This window comes from Corvus brachyrhynchos, unplaced genomic scaffold, assembly GCF_000691975.1.
Source record: "Corvus brachyrhynchos isolate BGI_N302 unplaced genomic scaffold, ASM69197v1 scaffold65, whole genome shotgun sequence".
Taxonomy (NCBI): Eukaryota; Metazoa; Chordata; class Aves; order Passeriformes; family Corvidae; genus Corvus; species Corvus brachyrhynchos.
In genome coordinates, this window is record NW_008238365.1 from 2,574,707 (window position 1) to 2,579,601 (window position 4,895).

At 49.2% G+C, this 4,895-nt stretch overlaps 1 protein-coding gene across 1 annotated transcript in view; it reads right to left on the reverse strand.

Annotated features, from left to right (window-relative positions):
• CSMD2 (CUB and Sushi multiple domains 2) overlaps window positions 1-4,895 on the reverse strand; it is a 304,492-nt gene that overhangs the window by 172,256 nt on the left and 127,341 nt on the right.

A 4,895-nucleotide genomic window follows, 5' to 3' on the forward strand; every position in this document is an offset into this window, starting at 1 on the left:
CCATGGTTGTCACTGCAGGGGTTTCCATTCCTTTTTCCTAAGGCAAAGAACATTCCCAAGCTTATTCAGTTCCCTTCCTCACACTTGGTGAACCCACGACAAAAAACTCTGTTTAGTTTAACTCAGGAAGGGAAAGGATGGCAAAAACCTCCTTGATTTTGATTTTATTTACGACCTGTCCCAACCTGAGGAAGATTCCAGCCAGCCACCAAGGTGGGAAGCTCCAGAACCCAGCAACCGCCCTTCAAAACTCTTTATCCTTTTATTTCCTTCTAAAATACGAGGCTCTTTGCTTCATTAAACTCCAGCTCACGATTCCTGGCTGACTTTTATCCCAAGCCAAGTTTTAGATTGGAACACAACATTTTTCCCAAGTCACAGCACTTGGACTGAGGTCCACAGCGGTGACATTCACCATGGTGGGGACCCCACCAGGAGCAAAGCTCTCATGGAACCTTGCTCCTGTTCACGAAAGTTCATTATTTTAATCCCCAACTATCACTTATTTAATTACTGCCATTCCAACACAATTTATTGCCATTCCGAGACCCATTATTGCCATTCCAACACCCCTGGTTTTTTAGGTGAAGGCAAAAGGATCCTGGGAATCTCCTCCATCCAGAGGATAATTCAGATTTGATTCTTAAACATTTTTTAGCAGCAGATCTCACAGCCCACGGAGCATATGAAGAGCCCTTCAGTCACCCAGTGCCTCCAGAGGTGACCTCAGCTCCTCCAAGTGGGATCCAGGCTGGAATTGGCAGCACTAATTAATGCAGAGGGGCTGCCCTGTGGCCCGTTAATGAGATGCAGGGTGATTAGGCTGCAGAACTAACGAATCTCTGCCGCCTACAGTACGATCCAAAGGCTGGATTATCCCGTGCCTGGATCCTGCAGCGCTCGGAGCGGGACTGGAACATTTTAAAACTGGGATTTCAGGTTGTTCCCAACCATTTCTCCATCGATTATTTCCATCTCTGGTGCCAGGAAGGTGAGGTGGTGCAGAAACAGGTTCTCTGTGGCTTTTTGCCATCCTTGGGAGACTCCAAGGCAGCTGAACCGACTGAATTGGGAACTTTCTCATATAACCAAGGTCAAACAAACAGATTTGGGGCTGAGATCAAACATGGGATGCCTCAAACTGATCCTGAGGAAGTTCCCCTGGCTGGTTGTTATGACAACAGCCTTAAACTTAATATTCCCACCCCCCCAGGGCCCTGTCACTGTTCACTCCGCATCAGCAGTCAAACCCCTCATAAATAATCTTCAGCTATGCAGAGCCAAATTTCCCTTTCACAGCTGTAATTCAACGGCCTGAGATAAAAATGAGACAACAATAAACCAAAGCTGCCTGAACGAGGCTCAGTTTCTCCTGTTCCCCCTCCCTTTTTCTGTTTTTAATCAGCACATCCCTGAAGGGTGCATTCAGCAGCCTGAGAACTGGGATCCACTGAGACAGGCACTTCATCTCCACAGGCTCATGGAATCATTAAGGTTGGAAAAGACCTCCAGGATCACCAAATCCAGGCCCTCCTGAGCCTCCTCTTCTCCAGGCTGAGCCCCCCCAAGTTCCCCTTCCAGAAGTGACTTTCCAGATCCACCCCACCACGAACTTCCAAGGATCGCAAATGCTTGAACTGTTCGAATTCCACCAGCCCAGTGAATGAACACTTGGAAAATCAATTGGAAAACATCAATGGATGGCACTTCCTGCTGCCTTTGAAGAGCAGGAAAAATTCCTGAAGGCAAAACCAGGAGAGGGGACAAAAAATCCATCACAGTCCCGGTGCTCTGCACCCACGGAAGATTTAGGGAGAAGGAAAACCTTTCCCTGACTTTCCTGCATGGGAATTTTCCTCAGCTCCACGTGCCACTTGCTCAAGACATCGACAGCTTTTGGAAAGGGTGAAATCAGCCAAGAAATCCCCACCAGCTCCTCACTTCCAGGCACAGCCTGTCAGACTCACACACACCACCTCTGCTCCCTCCAAAGCTCCCTCTTCTCTCCCCTTTCTCATCTGAAATCCAGCAGCAGAACTGCAGGATGAAGGATTCCATCCCCTAAAAGGATGGAAATTTTCCCACCCAATCTGCCCAGCCCCAGACTGGGTGGGAAAAGGGGTTAAAATTCTCTGGATAAGAAATGCCATGGCTGGAGCTCAGCATTCCACAGAAAACTCTGTGCCCACCTGCAGCCTTTCACCAGGAGGCTCCCACAGGTTTGAAATAATCACTAGAGGGCATGAATAGTTAATTGATAATGGAATATTTAATTACAGCTGCACAGCCTCGCCATGCAAATGTCCTGGCTGCTGTGGAGGGATCCCAGAGGGAGTGGGAAGGATGCTCAGCTGGGAGGAGAATCAGGAAACCAGGGAATCATCCCAAATCACCAAGCAGGGGCTTGGGGACAGGGCAGGCGGGTCCCACAGGCACTGGGCAGGGTGACAGCGGCCACACAAGGGCTGTGACAAGCTGGGGACACACAGGACGCCAGCTCTGCACCACCAACCCCTCAGAGCCACAGGAGCTTTCCCGAGACACCCAACTCCATCTCCAGGAGAACACCGGAATCCCAGGAATTCCATTAGACCTGGAAACATCCAGGGATGACTAAAGGGAGCTCCGAGTCCCCTCCACCTTCCCAGCACTCTCTGCACCACGGGGGGTGCTCGGAATTCCCAGCACTCCCCATTAACCCAATCAATAATGGGGTTTCTGATAGGGGCCTGGCAATAAAACCCCTTTCTCCCGGCCCTCTGCCACTGTGCTCCTCAGTATTCCAGACTTTTCCTTTTTCTCTGATTTGATTTAATGCCCATTAAATCTGAAAACCTCTTCCAGCCTCTGTCCATGTCCCCCTTCCTGCCATCACCAGGACATGGAAAATCATCCCAGAATCATGGAATGGTTTGGGTTGGAAGGGACCTTAAGGCTCACCCAGTGCCACCCCTGTCATGGGCAGGGACACCTCCCACTGACCCAGGCTGCTCCAAGCCCTGTCCCACCTGGCCTTGGACACTTCCAGGGATGGGCAATCACTTAATATTGATACAAATCTGATCAAATTTCAAGTGACTTCGACATCAGACACCCAGCACACAGAAATCAATGCTCAGGAAATACAGGAACTCCTGGAACTGCCTGAAGAGCATCAAAACCCCCTCAGTGGCAGTGAAAATTTAAAAATATGGGGTTTTTTTCTGGATGTCTGAGCCCAATTTATCTCCTCCTGCAATTCAAGCTCGTGGTGGAGGAACAGATTTTAGGTTTTTACCCCGTGGTTCTTTGTGGCACAGAGAAACAGGAGCACGCCGGGAGCTTTCCATCCCTCCTGCTGCACCCACTCCTGGATTTATTTCCCTCTCTGACCACCCTAAGTGCCATGAAAAGCAGCCAGCCATCCCCCCAGGACACCAATCCCCACAGAAATGCTGCTGTGCCTCCCACGGTGCTCCCAAAGCCATTCCTGCCCTGGCAGGAGCTGTGGGTCCGTCCCTCCCGCTCCCTCAGAACCATCCTTGTGCTTTCCTGGGCATGGTGGGATTTGGTTGGACTTGATGACCTTGGAAGTCTTTTCCAATGATTCCACGACCAGCAAGATTTCAGGATTTTCCTCTTTATTTTCGTGGTTTCCTTTGCTGTCACTGCCCTGTCCCCAAGCCCCACCTGAACTCTGCTCAGCCTGAGGAAAAAACTTCATCTCAAGCAACAGATTTTACCCCAAATCCTTTCCAGCAGCGTTTTTAACCCGGGATATTTTTCCCTTGAGTGGCACCGAAGCCTCCACATTAAACCCAATTCCTTTCTTGCAGAACACAGAGGGGTTAACGCCATCAAAACTCCTCTTTTTTGAGAGAAAGCACTGAAGTGTGGCCTTCTCAACTCTTTTCTTTATTCCTTTCCTTGCTCTCGTATTTCCCACCGAATCCAGGCATTAAATATTTATCCCATTCCCATCCCAGGCACAATTAGTATGGCTGTACATGCATGGCACTGATTACTCTGCATTCACGTCCCATTATCTATTTACAACCCCAATTCCTGCTTTCATTTGTTTCCACACAGAGAGGAAGAAAAGGAAAGGGGAAAAAAACAAAAAAAAATCAATGAAGTGTCACAAAGTGAGGCAGAAGCTCCGGAGGAGCAGCAGGAGATGTTTGCACACGGATTTGAAGCACCCTGAAATTAATCCAATCATGCATTTGGCCATTAGTTCTTCTTAAATGCACCCAAACACAGTGAGAATTCCTGGTGTGGATGCTGCAAACCAGTGCAGGAGTCAAAGGTCAGGAATTCCAGCTGCAATCCCGTTATTTCAAGTGAAATATGTGGAGAGGATGGATTTAAACATCAACTTGAATTGCCCAGAATCGGGGTGCAGTCCAACACCAGCTTCAAACAAAAGCAAAGGGCATCACTGGGGATGTTTTATCTTCTCCTCCCTCCCCCCCCTCCAAGAACTGCTTTTGTTGATTTAATTAAACCTCTGTGTTAATTTTATTTCTCTTTTTTTGGTTTGCTACCCCCTTGGATCTCTGCTGATAAGCCCTGACATCAGCCAGGATCCTGGGTCCTCCTGGAGCCTCCACCACAAATTCTGGGTGAATCTCCCCGATACTTCATCTTCCTGGACTTGGCTCTGCCTTTTCCTGCCCTGGCTGTGTTTAACCCAAAGTGAGACCCACTGGAGTGGCTGGGGGGGGGGGAGGAGGAGGAGGAGGAGGGATGAGGATTTGGGATGAGTCACGCCAAGCCCCTGGGATGAAAACAAGGAATCCTTGTTCCCAGGACGTCAACTCCATTTAACTGTTGCCGTCACCCTGTGGAATTCGATCCCCGAAAAAAACCGTCCCTGGGATGATGGGAGCAATTAGAAGGTGTAAGATGAGATG